The 20,050-nt window shown below is 50.0% G+C and overlaps 1 protein-coding gene across 3 annotated transcripts in view; it reads right to left on the bottom strand.

Annotated features, from left to right (window-relative positions):
- GMEB1 (glucocorticoid modulatory element binding protein 1) overlaps positions 1 to 4,302 on the bottom strand; it is a 38,725-nt gene extending 34,423 nt beyond the window's left edge. Inside the window, exon 1 of one of the 3 annotated variants that reach the window (XM_040974053.1) lies at positions 4,195 to 4,302. The gene's annotated coding sequence lies outside the window, so the exon portion shown is untranslated. The remainder of the gene's footprint in view (positions 1 to 4,194) is intronic. The other 2 variants (XM_040974050.1, XM_040974054.1) reach the window with 2 other exon arrangements.
- Positions 4,303 to 20,050: the final 15,748 nt, after the last annotated feature.

Raw genomic sequence — 20,050 nt, 5'->3', positions numbered from 1 at the left:
CTTCAGAAAACTGCAGAGGAAAGCAGTGCCTCGCACTAGGCACACCTTGATTTTAATGCAGCTCAGAGTAGGGCAGGTACTTGGCTGCCACATGGAGCGCCTGGTTCAACTCCCAACTACTTCACACTTCCGATCCAGCTTCCTGCTAATGCATCTGGAGGCAGCGACTGAAGGCCCAAGTACTGGGGATCTTGCCACCCATACGGGAGGTCTGAATGGAATTTCTGGCTACTGGTTCCAACTGGCCTATTCCTGGCTATTGTAGCATCTGAGAATGAAACAGCTACAGAATATCTTTCCCTATGGGCTAATGTCTTTGCCTTGCACGTGCTGAGATCCCACATGGGCACGGGTTCTAATCACGGCTGCTCCACTTCCCATCCAGCTCCCTGCTTGTGGCCTGGGAAAGCAGTCGAGAACGGCCCAAAGCCTTGGGATCTTGTACCCACGTGGGAGACCTGGAACAGCCTCCTAACTCCTGGCTTTGGATCAGCTCAGCTCCAGCCACTGCAATCACTTGGGGAGTGAATGAACGGATGGAAAATCTTTCTCCCTGTCTCTCCTTCTCTCTGTATATGTAACTTTCCAATAAAAATAAATCTTAACCAAAAAAAAAAAATCTGCCTTTTCAAATAAATAAGCAAAATAACAAAGTAACAGATTTTTAAAAATTTTTTTTGTAATTGCAAAGTCAGATATTATGTACTTGAGCTCCTGTCAGATATGTGGGAGACCCAGATGGAGTTCCTGGCTCCTGGCTTCATAATGGCCCATCTCCTGCTACTGTGGGCATCTGTGGAGCAAATCTGTCTCTGTCACTCTTTTAAATAAGTAAATAATCTGAAAATTTTAAAAAAACAATCAAGCTAACATGAATTGGATATTGTTAAACACTGTTTTTTTAGTATTACACATTTAATTAACTTAAATAATCTCCTCTAATAAACTGTGAGAAGAGCCGTAGCAAACATTTTTCTTTGGTTTCAAGGTTTGGGACGGTAAGGAATAAAATGAGTTTCTTATTGAGAAACATACTAATCAGGAAGTTAGTCAGTCACTTCTGCAGACCATCAAAGGGGACGCACCCTTAGAGTGCAAAATTTGTTACAGGCATCCTTCTAATTCTGGCTGGTATATTCTGTTAATTTACCTAAGCCACTGATTTCTAAATTTCTTGAAAGTACTTTTTTAGAGTAAGAATTATTCTATGAATTTACTGCATGCGAAATACAAGCCTTTTTAAAGCAACTTTTTGGAGTTCATAAATTGATATAACTATTATTCAAAAAAGTGTTCTAAATTTTAAAATAGTGGCTTAGGTAAATTAATAAGTTACAGCAGCAGAATTAGAAGGATGTTGTTCATTTCAATCTTCCACCCTAAGATTGAGTCCTCTCCACGGCATTCTGAAATACATGGTTGACTAACTTGATTAATGTTTCCTCAGTAGGAACTCCTATTTCACTCCCAACCCCTCCCACGCCTGGGCACCCGGAAGGAATGTGCTGGATGCTCCTCTAAGCTTCTCAGAGTTTATTAGAGAAGACAACAATAATCATTCATAATGCTCAATGTCAGAGACAGATGTCTGGTTTATCATTTTTTAAAGATTTTTTTTTTATTGGAAAGTTAGATACACAGAGAGACTGTTGATTCACTCTCCAAGTAGCCACAACGGCCGGAGCTGAGCCAGTCCAAAGCCAGGAGCCTGGAGCCTCTTCCGGGTCTCCCACGCAGGTGCGGGGGTCCCAAGGCTTTGGGCCATTCTCGACTGCTTTCTTAGGCCACATCAAGGAGCTAGATGGGAGCAGGGCCACTGACATATGAATCAGTGCCCACAGGGGATCCTGGTGTGTGCAAGGCAAGGACTTTAGCCATAAGGCTACCATGCAGGGCCCCAGATGTCTGTTTTAACGTGGCAACCATGCAGGGCCCCAAATGTCTGTTTTAACGCGGCAATTCCTCCATTCTTTAGAGAAGCAGGTTTGGGTTGAATATCTCTCATTACCCTAGATACTATATTCTTAGCGGGTAACCAGAAACCAGCTCTGTAGACTACATGGGCTAAGTGCAAGGTCATCTCTTGGAGCTGAGTGTAAACTGCAAAGCAGCCCTAGTTGCTAGCAACAAAAGCTCTGGAGACAAGATGACTGAGTGGGTCCTCTGGCTGTTTTGTGGAAGGGACTTTCAACTATACCTGGTGAAATCACACCATTTTGTCATGCCAGAGAATGCACACACACACAGAAATATGCCAATTTTTAATAAAAGGTATATTGTTATTTCAAAAAAAATTAAAGGTGTGCTCAAAGCAAACATATGAGCTCACATATGCTTTCAGAAAACTAAAATGACACTTGACCTATTTGGATGACTCATTTGTGTCTTGACAATGTCTCAAACATGGTAGCATTCTATGTTGGAAGTAAAAATAAACATAACATGATTGCAGGAACACCCAACTGGTAGTTGAAAACAATAAATGCCAAATAATCTGAAATTTCTTAATGGCATCATTTGTTTATTCCACACTCCACTAGAACTTTTGTGGATTGTGCTTAGTCTCAAGAAATGTTCAGATTAAAACTTCTCACTACTTAAAAGCCAAAACTTGGCTTCCCCTGCCTGGCCCTGATCCTTCTCATGCTTTTGCTACGTGATTTGGATGTAACAAAGCCAAGAGATTACACAGGAGCACACGGCAGGAGGTCCCCAGAGCATAGGAAGTCCCTGTATGTCACAGGATGGAGAAAGCCTATGTGGGTGTTGGGGGGCTGAGGGAAGACATTAGGATAAGAGAGTTCTTCAGAGTCAACTGAGGGGACTCCTGCCTAGGGCAAAATCAAAGTGGGATTCAAGCTGCCTCACTGACAATGTGAGACTCACTTAGGTCAGTAGACAGTAAGCACAGCTAACACACCCAGAGCTGTCATGTGGGAGAAAATCCAAGAATTTAAGCAACCAGTCTGCAAAAGCACGCTGGTAACTATTAGGAAAGAATCCCCCTAAGGCTAGCATTATTCAATAGTGCCTGTGCAAGGAGGAAAAACACACTTCGTGCAGCAACTCCCAAGTCTTCCTCCTTGTTGGTGGTAGTAGGAAGTGGTTTTGAAAAATCCTCTCCTTTTGGGCCGACTCCAGGGCTCTGGCCCTGCTCTTTGAAGAGCCCAGCAAGCCTGCTTCACATAGGCGGTCCTAGTCAAAACACTCTGCTCTCCCCTCAAGACACCTGGCCCAGTCCTGGGTCACTTACTAGAGCAGGAGTACCCTAACCTCCTTTCTCTCATTAGCCACACCCTTCAGCCCGCAGCAAGACAGGTGGCTCCCTCCCGTGACGCAGTAGCCCACCCCCACCCCCTCCAGCTGCCCGTTAGGAGCCCCTCGCTCCGGCTCCGGGCAGCTCAGCTCGCCTTCCTTCCGCCCCCGCAGCTGGGGGTGACCCGGGCCTGGCTCACTTCCCCCTCGGAGCGCCTCTTCCTAGTGTCCCCGTCATCGGAAAACCAGCAGGCTCTAGTCCCCTTGACAGGATAGCCCCAGGGCCTCGACCGCGCCCTCCCCCGGGGAAGCTGGTACCCTACTTTCCTCGGTACCCTATTCCCCATCGCTCTGCCGAGGGGGGGTGTCTCCTCCCGGGCAGGCATCCGTCCGCTCTCCCCCCTCCCCACGATCGGGACCCAAGGCCTCCTCTCCCCACCCAGATCCCCACACCTAGGGCCGGGGCGCCCCGGGATCCCCTGGGCGTCTAGATCTCAGTCCGGAGTCTCCCTGACCTCTGCTGGCCCTTGGACCGAGGACTTCCGGGACCCTCGGTCGTGGGGCGCCGGTCCCCCGTCACACACACACACACACACACACACACACACACACAGCCCACGGCTGGTCAGCCCCGCCGCCCTCACACCCGGGCCGGAGCCCGAGCCACGCCGACGGCCGGCCACGCTTGGGGGCGGCCCGGCCGCTCGGGCGGCCCCCGCGGCAGCGTCCCCCCACCCCCCCGCGGCGCCGCGACGTCCGCTCGCTCCCCGGCGGCGGCGGCGGCACGCACGGGGCGTGGGGAGGCGCCCGCGGAGGCAGCAGCCCCCCGCCCCCTGCGCGCCCGCCCGCCCGCCCTCGCCGGCCGCCGCGCGGCCCCCGCGCCCGCCCCCCGCCCCCACCCCGCCCCGCGCCCGCGCGCCCACCCCTCCCCCTCCTCACCGTCTCCGTCGGGCGGGCGGGCGGCGAGCGGCCAGGGCGGGCGGGCGACGGAGCATGCGCACAGGCCGCCACGGTTGGGCCCGTCGCCGCCGCCGCCAGGCCGGGCTTCCACACTTCCGGCCGCCGCCGGCGCCGGCGAGCTGGCGCCTTAAAGGGGACGCGTCCCTATTGCCGGTGCCGCGGAGGCTCCACCTCAGCCGGCGGGATTAGGGGTTTTCCCTGGCAGCGCTGGAAAGCTCTCCGGGAACCCCAGTAACTCTTCCCCCTCCACTGTCATAGCAAAAAAAAAAAAAAAAAAAAAACAAGCAGAAAAGGGCCCGAAGGAAGGTCCCGCCTTTCGGGGGGCCTAAGCCAGGTTTCTCGACTCCTCTGGAGGACTCTGCCCCTGTTTGATGTGCCTAGTGGCTTATCAGACTTTCGAGGGTCTGAACATGTTCCTGTTACTCGTCCCAGACCCTGTGCGAGGAGCGGGTTCTGTGCTTCCAGCCCAGGTGCCAGGCTTTCCTGCTTGTGGGTTCTGGGTTCAAATGTGAACTTTGCTTTTTGTTGGGAGTGTGAGGTTCCTATAGAACTTCCTAAGCAGGCAAAGCGTGGGGAATTTGAGAGACCTGGCCAAGGGCAGCATCATGCTCAAATGAGTAGTGATCACTTCCGCAGATCAAGAACGAGAAGCTAACTGAGCTCGTGTGAATGTAGGTGGGATAACCAGGAGGGTCTCTTCCTTCTCCAGGGTCCACAGAGATGATATTAAAAAAAAAAAAAAATTAGGGCCTGGAGCAACAGCTCAATGGTTAACCCTCACCTTGCGAGCAGTTGAGATACCATATGAGTACCAGTTTGTGTCCTAGCTGCTCCACTTTCCATCCAGCTCCCTGCTTGTGGCCTGGGAAAGCGGTTGAGGACGACCCAAAGCCTTGGGACTCTGCACCCACATGAGAGACCTGGAAGAAGCTCCTGGCTTTGCATGAGCTGAGCTCTAGCCGTTGTGACCATTTGGGGAGGAAACCAGCAGATGGAAGATCTTTCTCTCTGTCTCCTCTCCATAAATTTGATCTGCCGTTCCAATAAATATAAATAAATCTTTAAAAAAAAAAAAACAACTCGGGTGTCTATCCCTCCCTCCTTTCCAGAGGCTCCTTCTCTTTCCTTGTTCTTTCCCCACTCACCTGGTTCCTTTGCAAATAAACTTTTCTGTCTGCAACTGGTTCCCAGCTTTTTATTTCTATATTAAGCTGAGGAAGAAACTCACCATGCTTTTCTGGTAACATATTTTCGGTGGTGCCCAACGTGGGACTTGAAAAAGAAACTTAGACTGAAGCCATGTGGCCCAACTCAACTGAGAGACGACTTCACAAGGGGCCTTCAGAGTTCAGATGGTCCTCAACTTGCATCGTGATATGGTGACTGACTTCTGTCACAGCAGCTTGGATGACCCAGACCATTGCTCTGTGGATCCCACACTGCCAGGGGCCCCTTTACCAGAATGATGCCTGTTTCAGCGGAAAGTAGCTAGAAGACGTCTTTGTCCCTTACCCCTACAGAAGTAGGATGTAGGATTCCGGGGAGGGGGGAGGTCTGAGACAGTCCAAGCCTGCTGAAATCTTGGCAACACCATCAAGTGGGTGGCACAAACATTGCCCAGCCATTTCCTAATGGGTTAAGAGAACACCATTGGGGAACGTTTTACTTACAGGTTCCCACCCAACAAGGAGGGGTCAAGGAAGGCTTAAAATTGTAAGACCCTTCCTCAAACCTTTGGTGTCTTTCCCTCTGTCCCTTCAAGAGGAGCCCCAATTCCCAGCTTTCTCTCGGGAGGTGCTTTTCCCTTCCCTCTTCTTTTCCCGCTTACGTGGTCCCTTCACAAATAAAATTCTCTATCTGAAAAAAAAAAAAAAAAACACCTTAAAGGAAGGGTCTGGTATTGTGGCGTAGTGGGTAACAACACTGCCTGTAACACCGGCTTCCCATATATGTGCTGGTTTATGTGGAACAGTTTACAACACTGGCATTTCTATCTATAAAATAAATTACCAGTTTTTTAAAGAATTTATTTTTAAAATTTTTTTATTGGAAATTCAGCTATACGGAGAGGAAGAGAGACAGAGAGGAAGAACCTCCTCCCTCTGATGATTTATTCCCCAAGTGACCGCAATGGCCGGAGCTGCTCCAATTCAAAAGCCAGGAGCCAGGAACTTCCTCCAGGCCTCCCACGTGGGTGCAGGGTTCCAAGACTTTGGGCCGTCCTTGACTGCTTTCCCAGGCCACAAGCAGGGAGCTAGAAAGGAAGCAGGGCTGCTGGAATTAGAACCAGCGGTTATATGGGATCTGAGTGCGAGCAAGGTGAGAACTTTCAGCTGCTAGGCTACCGCCCTGGGCCCTAATTACCTATTTTTTTTTTTTTTTAAGGATTTATTTAACTGAAAGGCCGAGTTGCAGAGAGAGCAAGAGGGAGATCTCTATCTGCTGGCTCATTCCCCAAATGACGTCAGTGAAGTAGTGTAAGAAGGACTAGAACTGGCACGCATATGGGTTGCCAACTTAACACACTATGCTGCAGAGCCAGCCCCTAATAAACCCTTTTCTGAGAAGCACACCCAACTATAGGAACAGGTTTGGTTGCCTTGTCTCTAGGCAAACGTTACACTGCTGGGAGAAAAGCAGCCAAAAAGACCCGGCACAATGGCTCAATGGCTAAATCCCCGCTTTGCATCTTCCCGCAGAGCATAGGAGCGACTCCTATCCCAACTGCTCCACTTCCCGTCCAGATAGGCTCAGCTCCAACTGTTGCATGAGATCTCTGTGTATCTCCTTCTCTCTGTAGATCTGCCTCTCCAATAAAAACAAAATAAATCTTTTAAACAAACAAACAAAAAAACCACTAATAGCTGGTGGGCATCCTGGGCCTGGTTAATGCCAAATTTGTGTTAACTATACCAGTGTGCCAGCATAGACACCTGTTTTATTTTCCTTTTTTAAAAGATGTGGGAAAGGTGGCAAATACTGGGCAGAGGGCATCAGGGGTGAGGTTGCTGCAGATTGCTTGGGGAAGGGGTTCTGGGGACATATTGGAGTGGGAGCATCTTAGGGCATGTTTGACAGAACAACTTCTAGGGGCTTCCACAGACCTGGCCACTGTACTCACAGGTAGGTGAGGGAGCTGAGAGTGTTTTCCATGGGGAAAGCAGAGGGCGTATCTGAATCAGACCAGAGCACCCACCCACGCGGGAGACCTAGCAGGGCTAAGTCGTATTGCCCACTACACACTGGTGCCTGCAAAAGCTGGGGCTGGGGAGCATGCCTGGCTGGCCCAGGCCATAGTACACACCTGTGAGTGTCAGAATGGGAGCTGGGCCATATCAGGCTGGATCAAGGCACCCACCAGAATATGAGAGAATGGGATCAAGGGGCGTATTCTGTAGGAGACTTGGGGGACTGCAGCATCTGCCAGCTTGCACAGAGAGCTGAGAGTGGTGACAGGCCAGACCAGGCTGGACCATGAAACTCAGCTACAGCTCACAGGACCAGGGCTGGGAGGAGGCTGGATTGGGTTAGGCTACAGCACTTGGGAAAATATGCAAGAGCCAGGACTGAGGTCAATTCATGCCAAGCACAGCAACAGCATTTGCTCACACACATGAGCTCTTGGGCCTGGTAGAGGAACTTGCGGAACTCCCCTGCTGGGCTGCAGTTGTTGCTGGGAAGTGCAATAGCTGGGCTGAGGACAAGCCAGGCCAGGAAAGGCTGCAGCACTTGTATGAGCTAGGTCTGGGGACAGGCCAGGCTGGTCAGGCCACAGCACCCACAGGCATGCATGGGACCTAGGCCAGGTTATAGGCCATGCCCAGGTGAGCTAGGCTACAAAACCCACCGGCAAGAGCTCAGACTGCAGGCAGGCCATGCCAGACTGGATTGAACACCCACCGGCATGTGCAAGATCTGAGGCTAGGAATGGACTTTATGGGGAAACTGTGGGCAGTGCCCTGGTAGGTTACAGCTCCTGCTGGTGACAATGAGAGCCAGGGCTGGTGGCAGACCCAGTGTGCAAGGCAGCAGCACCCATCAGCATGTGTATGGACGGGGTCTGGGTCTGGGGGCAGGTCAGGCTGAGCTAGGCTATAATTCCGATGGGTGTATATGAGAGCTAGACCGAAGAACATGATGGTACATGCAAAATCCAGGACAGGGGGTGGGCCTGCCAGAGGTTATCGGGGGTCACTCTGACTAGGTCATGGCATCTGCTTGTGTGCATAGACTGGGCTGGGGTAGACTATGTTGGGCTAGGCCATAGCACCCATCAGTTCATGTGAGAGATGGGGCTCGTGACCAGGCAGCTGCATCCACAAGCATAAGCATCGGCTGCTTCAGGTGATGGACAAAATCTGACCCTGCTTTGGCTGGAACACACAAGAGTCAACTCTGAGGTCATACCAGATAAGGTTTCTTGGAGGACTCCCCAGTTAGACAGCTGGACTCAAATCTCAGCCACAGGGAAAAGCACAAGATATGTGGTCCAACCTTGGAGTGCATGTGTCAGGACTGGGCCTCTTCAGTTACTGATGCCTGTGCAATGGACAGCATGTCCAGATGCCCACGGGGGCCATGACAGCCGGTTCATCTAGGCCAGCAGAGCATATCAACTGCTTCCTCAGAGGATGGAAAGCAGTACTGGCTGAACAACTCTTGGCCAAGCTTTGCAACATGTTCCTGGGCTTGTGGATGCACTAAGGTGGACTTGGTCAGTCGACAGACTTGGGAAAGATCTTCTCAAGCCTGGTGCAACAAAGCCGACAACATCTTAGAACTCTCAAAACACTCAGCACCCACAGAACGCTCTACCCATATCAGAATCTCTGAGGAGTCATCAAATGACCGTTTCCCCATTTTTTTTAAGATTTATTTTATTTTTATTGGAAAGTCAGATATACAGAAAGGAGGAGAGACAAGGAGGAAGAGTTTCTGTCTGTTGATTCACTGTCCAAGCAGCTGCAACAACCAGAACTGCACTGATCTGAAGTTAGGAGCCTGTAGCCTCTCCCAGGTCTCCCATGCAGGTGCAGTGTCCCAAGGCTTAGGGCTGTCCTTGACTGCATTCCCAGGCCAAGAGCAGGAAGCTGGATGGGGAAACAGGACTGCTGGGATTAGAACTGGTGCCCATATGGGATCCTAGCACTTGCAAGGCGAGGACTTTTAGCTACTAGGCTACTGCACTGGGCCCCGGTCCCCCATTCTTGGGTGCTGATGAAGTTTGATAGCAGAGCAGCCTCTCCACTTCTCTCTCTGCAGACACAAGAGAAAAAAAAAGAGCTGAAATATTTGTGCCATCCACATTTCTCAATACCTCGAGCCTCCCCACCCTCATCTGAGACCCACATGGGTGTGCTTCCCTGTCAACTATGTAAAAAATGTTAAAAGTAAAGTTAAAACATAGGGGCCAGGCACGAATGCTCAGTGGCATTTTTCTTGCCTTAGAAACCCTGGGATTCCATAAAGGTACCAGTACATGCCCTGGCTGTTCCACTTCCCACCCAGCTCCCTGCCTGTGGCCTGGCAAAGCAGTAGAGTATGGCTCAAAGCCTTGGAACTCTGCACCTGCGTGGGAGATCCAGAAGATACTGCTGGTTCCTGGTTCCCAGCTTTGAATGAATTTAGCTCCGGCCATTGCAGCCACTACAGAGTGAACTAGTGAATGGACGATCTCTGTCTCTCCTTCTCTCCATAAATCTGCCTTTCCAATAAAAATAAAGAAATCCTTAAAAATTAAAAATAGGGCCCAGCGTGATGGCACAGTGGTTAAGGTCCTCACCTTGCACACCTGGGATCCCATATGGGTGCCAGTTCTAACCCCAGCAGCTCCACTTCCCATCCAGCTCCTGCCTGTGGTCTGGGAAAGCAGTTGAGGACAGCCCAAAGCTTTGGGACCCTGCACCCACATGGGAGACCCGGAAGAGGCTCCTGGCTTTGGATTGGCTCAGCTCCAGCTGTTGCAGCCACTTGGGGGGGAGTGAACCATTGGATGGAAGATCTTCTTCTCTGTCTCTCCTCTCTGTATATCCAACTTTCCAATAAAAATAAAATAAAATCTTTTAAAAAATTAAAAGTAATAATGTAACAAAAAATAATAGAAAACAAAAAGATATATGCTGGAGAGAAGACCAGAACAAGGACGTTAGTGAGATAATGACATCATCCAGCCAAGAGAGAATAAGGACTCCCCCAGGCAGCAGCCAGCACCCAGCAGCAGCAGGGAGGTGTCCTAGGCCATGGTCAAAATGACAAAGGCAGCCCTTCATCTTGGGCGCAGTTTCTCTGTGAGCATGCTTTGGCACTTGTGTAAATCCTGGTGTGGCTGTTTCCTTGGACATCTAGTTCTTTGTCAATATCCCAGGATAGTGGCTTCCGTTCTTCTGCAGGCTTTAAATTCTCAACGTCCGTGCTGCTCGGCTTGCTCTAGCACTTCTTCTGGCCCCTCTGTCTGCAGACCCAACTTTTCAGGGCACTTCTGCTTGCCTCTACAGGTCCCTCTTCAGGCCATGGTGCTCACCAGGTTTGGCTCTCTGCTGCCCACCCTCTCTCCAGTCACCCCAGATGGTCTCTCCCACACTTGGCCTAATGGTCCCATTTACAAACCCCAACCTAGTCCTCCGAGACAAGTCAATCCAGCTTCCTGGGGACAACTCCAGCTGTATGGCAGAAACACCCTGACCTCGGAAGTCCAAACGGTCTCATCCTTCATCTTCCTGTCAGTCCCCAAACCGTCCCACCAAGGCTTCCTGCTTTCTGCCTCCCTGTGGGGTCTTTCTTGTCCCTCTCTCTCCCTCAGTACCATCATTGTTGGTCACAAGGTGTTGTTGATTCACATTTGTACCTGAAGTCCATGAATACATGATGACCGAAAAAAGCTAGCTGTCACTGGGGGACTAGCACCATGGAATTGCAGGCTAAGTCACTGGCTACTCCACTTCTGATGCAGCTTCCTGCTAAGGCACCTGAAAAAAGCAGCAGAGGATGGCCAAATTCTTACCCCTTGCATCCATGCCGGAGGCCCAAAAGAAGCTCATGGCTGCTTGATTCGGCCCAGCCCAGTCCTGGTCACTGAGATCATTTGGGGAGTGAACCAGTAGATGGAAGATCTCTCTCTCCTTATCTCTAGCTTTTCCTTTCAGATCAATCAGTCAATAAACCCTTAAAAGTGGTTATTAATTTATTTGAAAGGACAACTTTCACAGGCAGAGGTGCCTGTGTTGTAATATGAACCACATGAACAAGCACACACAGGGGAAAAGCCAGTGTTGATTTCACTGACTTTATCCCACCCCACCACAACACTAGACTCTTCTTCCAAGTTTTCTGGTTCTTTCGTTTTTGTTTGTTTGCTTGTTTGTTTTTGTTTTTATTGGAAAGACAGTTTTACAGCGATAAAAAGAGACACCTCTTTCATCTGCTGGTTCACTCCTCAAATAGCCACAATGGCTAGAGTTGAAGTGGTATGAAGCCAGGAGCCAGGAACACCTTGTGGGTCTCCCACATAGGTGCAGGGGTCAAGGACTTCAGACATCCTCTGGATGAGATTGGAGCAGCTGGGCCTAGAATCAGCATCCATATGGAATGCCAGCCTTGCAGACACATTACCCTGCTGACCCTCTATGTCATTTCCAAAAATAAATTTTTTAAAGATTTATTTTTTAAAAAAAAAATCTATTTACCTTTAACAGAAACTCAGACATACAGAGAGGAGGAGAGACAGAAGATCTTCTGTCCACTGATTCACTCTCCAAGTGACCGCAACAGCCAGAGCTGAGTCGATCTGAAGCCAGGAGCCAGGAACTACTTCTAGGTCTCCCACATGGATGCAGGGTCCCAAGGCTTTGGGCCATCCTTGACTGCCTTTCCAGGCCACAGGTAGGGTGCTGGATGGGAAATAAAGCACCTGGTACATGAACCAGTGCCCACATGGAATCCCAGAGTCCTGCAGGTCCCAGGTGGGGACTTTAGCTGCTAGGCTACTGTGCTGGCCCTGAAAATAAATATATATATTTTTTTAATTTGGAAAAATATGCTACACAAAAAGCAGAGAGAAGGAGATACACAGAGAAAGAGCTTCAATCCATTAATCCACTCCCCAAATGGCCATAACAGGTGAAGCTTCTTTTAGTGGGCGACCGGCATCATTAAGAGAGGCTTTGGTGCAGGATGTCCAAGGTGTCTCAGGCCCACCTTGGTGAGACTTTAGATGTGAGCTGGACACAGACAGTTGGTGGCTACCAAGCAGTTTGGAAACAGCTGGGAGACTGATCCTGCCCGTGCCTGGCATACTCTCCAGACAGGCTGCCCCTGCCCCTTGCAGGGCACTGCAGCATCCCACCTGGGCTTCCTGTTCTCAGGGTCCCAAGCTGGCCTCTCCTCCCCATGTTCCCAATCTGCCATGTCTCGAAATACCCTGTTTCTGTCTGTGGTCCCTGCCTACCTGCCACCACACTCACCCTGCGGAAGAAGGCCTGCATTCTGCATAGGAGTCCTAGCTCCCACGACATCCCCTCCTGCTCCTCCTGCGTGGGGAGCACTCCTCACAAGCTCCTGGCTTCAACCTGACCCAGTCCACGCTGTGGTGGGAAGTAAAACAGTGTATGGAAAACCTCTATTTTTCTCTGTCGCTTACTCTTAACTCTCACTTTTTTCTTCCCTCCTTCCTTTTTCCTTTATTATTATTATTACTTTGGAAAGGCAGATTTACAGAAAGAAGGAGAAACAGAGAGAAAGATCTTCCATTTGCTGATTCACTCCCCAAATGACTGAAATAGCTGGAGCTGAGTCGATCTGAAGCCAAGAGCCAGGCGCTTACTCTGGGTCTCCCACATGGTTGCAGGGTCCCAAGGTTTGGGCCATCCTCTACTGCTTTTCCAGGCCACAAGCAGGGAGCAAGAAGAGAAGTGGAACAGCCAGGGCAAGATCAGCATCTGCGTGGGTGCTGGCACCCATAGTTGGAGCACCAGCATATTGTCCTTCTCAATAAAGTAAATTAAATAAATAAAAATTGAACTGTGGCTCTCAAGAATACTTTATGTGTCTACTCGCCCAGCCCCCACGGCTTAGCCCACCCTTCTGCCTCCACATTCCTGGCAGCCACTAACAGATGGGGAGTGAATCAGAAAAGGAGGAAGTGTTGCTGTTCTCAAAAAAAAAAAAAAAAAAAAAAAAGAGCAAGAATGGAGATAAAGTCCAGTGATTCAGTTGTCTCAGCCCCACCCTGCCTCCCACCCCGCAGGGCAACCACAGCAAAGGGCTGACTTCCTGGTTTTGAGACCATGGAGGACAGCATCCAAGGCCTCCTGGCTCTAGGACCTCAAGCCCGTCCCTGAGCCAGCCTCAGTTCCCCAGCCTGGAACAGGGAGACGCTAACAGTGTCTCCCACGTGGGGGAAAGGAGGATTCAGTGGCGTAATCAGTCGGCACCAAAGGACGTGGAACACTGTCGGGCACGTGGCCAGCCATCTGGGAATGTGCATCAGGGGAAGGAAAAGCTCCTTAGCTCCTTAGCCTGATTAGTGGTTGAGAGGCCAGATACCTGTATCCCACATCTGGGTAACCAATCTGGTGTCCGGGCTCCTCTTGGGCTCCTCCTGACTCCAGCTGCCTGGTGCTGTGCATCCTGGGAGGCCACCGGGATAGTGCACTTCAGCTCCTCCCACCCATGGGCCTGACTGAGACCCTGGCTCCCAGCTGTTTTCCAGACTTTGGGAAGTGGTCAGTGAACAGTTCTCTCACTTCTCTCTCTAATCACATGTGCATGAACAGGCGTTATTAAATGCACAAATGTATATTTATAAATATATACTTTCTAAAAATTTTATTTTTATTGGAAAGTCAGAAACACAGAGAGGAGGAGAGACCGAGAAGAAGATCTTCTGTCCATTGATTCACTGCTCAGACGGCCACAATGGCCTGAGCTGCGCCAATCTGAAGACAGGAACTCAAAGCCTCCTCTGGATCTCCCAAACAGGTGCAGGTTCCCAAGGCTTTGGGTCGTCCTTGACTGCTTTCCCAGGCCACAAGCAGGGAGCTGGATGGGAAGCAGACAGGACAGCCCAAAGCCTTGGGAACCTGCACCCGTGTGGGAGACACGAAAGAAACTTCTGGCTCCTGGCTTCGGATCAGCTCAGCTGTTGTGGTCACTTGAAGAGTGAATCAGTGGATGGAAGATCTTCCTGTCTCTGTATATCTGACTTTGCAATAAAAATAAATCTTAAAATAAATAAATAAATAATTCTTTAAAAAAAAAAAACAGTGGAATAGCTGGAACTGCAAGAGTTGTCCATATGTGATATGGTCAACGTAATTGGTGATTTTACCCACTATACCCCAGTTCTGACCCCTTTTCCACAGTTTTTAATCATATACTTCAGTGCCAAGGCCATTCTCATTCTTATGTAACCATCTTCCATCTACAGGATCTCTTCATCTTCCCAACATGGAATTCTATGCCCAGTCATTTTCTCTACCCCCTTCATCTTGTCGAAGCCTGCTGAGATCTTGGCCATAGCTTCAAGTGGGTGGCCCAAGCATTGCCCAGGCATTGGTTGAGAGTCCACCAATGGGGAGCCTTTAACCTGCAGGTTCCTGCCCAACAAGGAGGGGTCAGGGAGGCCTCAGAATCCTAAGACACTTCCTCAAAACCCTTGGTGTGCATTCAGGAGGTGCCCCAACTCCCGGCTGTCTCCTAGGGGTGCTTTTCCCTTCCCTCTTCTTCCTTGACTCACCAGGTGACTTTGCAACAAAATCCTTCTCTGCAACCAGTTCCCACCCTTTGTTTTATTTACTGATTTATTTATTTATTATGACTTTACATAGTTAATTAAGGTGATAATGGTCAATGACGACAGGAAAGTTTGTGAGATCATCATTTCCACGTTCTCAGTTGTTTCTTCCTGTATCTGGGGTAAGGGGAGAGATAAGCAGAGAAGCCGCATCCAGCCCCCTAGAGCCTCTTTATCCCGGGATGGAAGACATTCATCTGATACAACCCAGGTCCCCTATGTGGAGCATGCTCTGAGCATCCTGCTCAAGTGGTTTTGATAGGTCAACAGTTAAGAATTACTGCCAGTCTTGCCATTCAAAACACAATGAAATCTCTCCAGAATCCACTGGCTGACCTAGTTCACCTTAGAGTCTCCATTTGCCCAGATATTCACTGCTAACACGTGACTGGGGTAGTTGATCCATTTGATCTGTCCTCCGTCCTCTATTGTGGTACCAGGTGTCCTAGGCAGACTCCAATATACTTGCCATATCCTCCATGTGCATCTGGATGTACTGTTCACTGCTCTATCCAAACCACCAAGGAGCCTAGCTTTGACACTTGGCACTCCATGGTCAGACCATGGAACCTGCAATTCTCTCCATGGTTGGGGTTCTAGGTCGAGCAATTCAGTTGTGGATCCCAAAAGAAACTTCTTCTGAGGGCCCAGCAGCGTGGCCTAGTGGCTAAAGTCCTCGGCTTGAACACGCCAGGATCCCAAATGGGTGCCGGTTCTAATCCCGGCAGCTCTACTTCCCATCCAGCTCCCTGCTTGTGGTCTGGGAAAACAGTCGAGGATGGCCCAATGCTTTGGGACCCTGCACCCGTGTGAAAGACCTGGAGGAGGTTCCTGGCTTCTGGCTCCGGATTGGCACAGCACCAGCTGTTGCGGTCACTTGGGGAGTGACTCATCGGACAGAAGATCTTCCTCTCTGTTTCTCCTCCTCTCTGTTTCTCCTTCTCTCTGTATATCTGATTTTGTAATAAAAATAAATAAATCTTTCAAAAAAAAAAAAACTTCATCTGAAGTGATCCCAGATCTTATTCTCGTGTGTGCTTGTCAGCACAGGGTCCAGCACAGTCCATTGCCCAAATCAGCTCATACTCATGCTGATGGGTGCATTTGCTGGGTCAGTTCTGTTTCCAGCCCTGTCTTCCACACAAGCAATGGGTGTTGCAGCCCAGCCTGACCCTGCCCACCACATTTTCAACCTTTATATTCACTAGTGGGAGCTACAGCCTAGTCGGAGCGACCCACAATATCCCTACCAGAGCTGCCCCGTTCTAGTGCTTGCCAGTATATACAGCAGACTAGTCCAGTCTGTCCCACATCCCATTCAACTCTGCTACATGTCAGTGGGAAGCCTAGTTCAACCCAACCAGCCCCACTATCTAGCCCACACATATGCCAGTGAGTACCACTCTCTGTCTAGCCATGCCTATCCCAGTCCCAGTTCTCAAGCCTACCATTCGGAGTGGCAGCCCAAGAGGAAGGTGCCAACTGTTTCCCTACTGGGCCCACTCACTTCCAGATCTTGCATTCTCCAGGTGGTTCTACAGTTTACCTTGACAGAATTTGCCCCCTATGCCCACATCTGCCAGCTAATGTTATGGTAAAGTCCAACCCATACCCACTCTGACTTATGCTTGCACCAGTAGAAACAGTCAACCCAGCCTGGCTTTCCCCTGATTCAACTTACATGAGGCCAACAGGTATTGTAGCCCTGCCTGCCCTGGTCTGCCCTATCCCAGCTCTCCTGCTCACCAGTGGGAATGGTGGTCCAGCAGAGGAGCCTCATGCAGGTCCCATACCAGATTTGCCCCCTCTCCCCCGAGACTCACATGTGCTAGTTGGGCACTGTGGCCCAGTCTTGCATGGCCTGCCTCTCCTCGGCACATGCCAGTGGGTGCTGTAGGTCTGGCCCACCCCCAGTTACAGCTCACACTTTTGGAAGCTACAGCCAGCCCCCACTCCCAGCCCTCATGTGAAATGGCCTGTGTTACAACCCAACTCAGCCTGACTCACACTCCATTCTGGTGCTTGGATTCACCAGCGGGCGATATGAACTGGCCCAGAATGGTGCACCCACAACCTGTGCCAAAAGTATGCCGGTGGGTATCATTCCCTTTCCTGCTCTGGGCTGCTTCCTATCATTGTTCTTGTGTTCAACTCCAGGGATCGTGTCACTCCAGAGGAGTTCCCCAAGCTCCTCCATCAAAACCTCTCCCACACAAGAACCACGACAGGGAACAGCCCAGAGCAGGCCAGGGAAAGGTACCCACCGGCATATATTTGGCACAGGTTGGGGATGGACCAGGCTGAACCAGTTCACATCAAATGCTGGCGAATTCAAGCACCAGAACAGTGTGGGTGGGTCCAGGTTCCGTCACAACACATACGAGTACACATTACAGCTGGGATTGGGTACCTGCTGGGCTGGGCTAGACTGTAACCTTCACCAGCATCAGCTGGAATTGGGAATGGGCTGGGCTGGGCCAGGCTACAGCACCCACTGGCAAATGCCGAGGTGAGGGGGGCCATGCCAGACTGAACTGCAGCACCAAACCAACATGTAGGAACCAGGGAGGGAGGGAGGGAGTAAAGGTGGTAGGGGAAATATGGAGGCCCCCCCCCCGCCGCTGCTGGAACACCACTCCCACTCAAGAGAATGAGTTGGGATGGGGGTGGACCAGGCCAAGCAGGGCTACAACACCTGTGGGCCTCATATGATCCAGATCAGGGAAGAGCCAGGTTGGGCTGACTGTTCCGACTGGTGCAAGTATAAATCAGAATGGGTGAGAGTTGGTTGGGTTTTGCCGCAGCATCAGCTGTCAGGGGCTGGCACTGGGGGCTAAATCTGTCAAGTTAAACTGTAGAACCACCTGGAAAGTACAGGATGTGGAAGGGAAGTGGACCCAGTAGAGAAATAGTGGGCACCTCCCTCTTGGGTTATCACTCCCTTTGGAGAGCACAAAAACCAGGATGGGAGTTGGGGTGGCTAGACAGAAAGGCAACCAACAGCATGTGTGTGGGCTGGATAGTAAAACTTGTTGGGTTGAACTAGGCTTCAATGTTTATAGACATGTGTGAGAGCTGAATGGGATGTGTGATAGACTGAACTAGTCTGTGGGACATACGGGCAAGCATGGGAACCAGGGCAGGGGGCGGGCCTGGTGGGGGTTATTGTGGGTTGCTCTGACTAGGCTACAGTTCCCACTGGTTTGTGTGAGGACCGAGTGTGTGCTGGGCAGAATCAGGCTGGGCTGCAACACCCATTGCTTCATGTGGGCTGGAAACAGAACTGACCCAGCAATTGCAACCAGCTGATTGAGGCAACGGACTGTGCCAGGCCCTGTACTGGCAAGCACACACAAGAATCTGGTCTGGGATCATCTCAGACAAAGTTTCTTTGGGGATCTCCCCAATCAAACTGCTCAACCCAGAACCCCAACCATGCAGAAGTGCAGGTTCCATGGTCTGACCATGGAGTGCAAGTGTCAAAGCTTAGCCTCCTCAAAGGCTCAGATGAAGCAGTGGACAGCATACCCAGGTGCACATGGAGGATATGGCAAGTACATTGGAGTCTGCCTAGGACACCTGGTACCACAACAGAGGACAGAGGACAGATCAAATGGATCAACTACCCCAGTCATGTGTTAGCAGTGAATATCTGGGCAAATGGAGACTCTAAGGTGAACTAGGTCAGCCAGTGGATTCTGGAGAGATTTCATCGTGTTTTGAATGGCAAGACTGGCAATAATTCTTAACTGTTGACCTATCAAAACCACTTGAGCAGGACGCTCAGAGCATGCTCCACATAGGGGACCTGGAATGGGTGGTAGACTGGGTGAGGCTTCTCTGCTTATCTCTCCCCTTACCCCAGATACAGAAAAAAAAAAATGTGGAAATAATAGTCTTAACCCACTTTGTTATAGCCCTCGACCTTTTGTGCCCTAATCAACTATGTAAAGATTGTCAAAATAAAGCAATTTCAAAAAAAAAAAAAGATTTCTTTTCTTTTTACTGGAAAGTCAGATTTACAGAGAGAAACAGAGACAAAAATCTTGCATCCACTGGTTCATTCTGCAAATAGCCACAATGGCTGGAGCTGTGCTGATGTGAAGCCAGAAGCCAGGAACCAAGAGCTTCTTGCTGATCTCCCACGCAGCTGCAGGGTCCCAAGGCCCTAGACCATCCTCCACTGCTTTCCAGGGCCACAAGCAGGAGCAAGAGGGGAAGTGGAGCAGCCGAGATGCAAACCAGCACCAATATGGGGTCCTGGGGGTTGCAAAGGGAGAACTTCAGCAACCAGGCCCTTGGCAGCACCACACCCTTCTTTCACAATTTGCCAGATTGTCTTGTATCTATATTTATTCTTGTGGCTTCACTTTCCAGTCGCGGACTGCACAATGCCTTCTCAAACGCCAACTTTAGACATTGCTAAGGTCTCTGCTCACAAAACTCAAAGTTAAGTGTGGCAGGTGCCTCTTCTCAACTGTAAATCAAAAGTACGGCTCCTCAATGCCAGGAAGAGTGAGCTTGCGGGAGGCCATGCAGTTGGTCAGATGGCATGGGTGTGTGATGAGCACTGCTCTTCAGTTAGCAAGGCTACAAGGACTTTCTGGCTGCGAGGCAAGGCCTGACAGAATGTTTCTAATCACCTCATTGCTGCCTCACCCCATTATATGGACACTCAATCACCTCTTTAATATTACATAAAATTCTCTTGACAGTGTTGTTGTTTTTCTGCAAATGTGAAATGATTCCTGTAACTGGTATAACACCTCAAACTGATCAATCATGTTATGGTAAAAGCATCTTTAGCGACATAAGGCAATGACACACAGCTAAAATCACACAACAGTACAATTGAGCCCACAATGTCTCCAAACTTCCTGTTATGTGTCCACCTTTGTCCTGGGGCTTGCCCTAATATAAGTAATGTTCTCCTTAAGAAATGGCATGGTAATATCTTAGAACAGATGGCAATTGTGGAGGTACAAAGAGTTAGTTTACCGTGTTACAACACATGAAATGACGCATTTTTGGTTTCTCACCACGGGA

The sequence above is a fragment of the Ochotona curzoniae genome, unplaced genomic scaffold, assembly GCF_017591425.1.
Source record: "Ochotona curzoniae isolate NIBS_2020 unplaced genomic scaffold, NIBS_Ocur_1.0 contig_2404, whole genome shotgun sequence".
Taxonomy (NCBI): domain Eukaryota; kingdom Metazoa; phylum Chordata; class Mammalia; order Lagomorpha; family Ochotonidae; genus Ochotona; species Ochotona curzoniae.
Note: the sequence above shows the minus strand (reverse complement) of the source record. Positions and strands in the feature narration are given on the sequence as shown.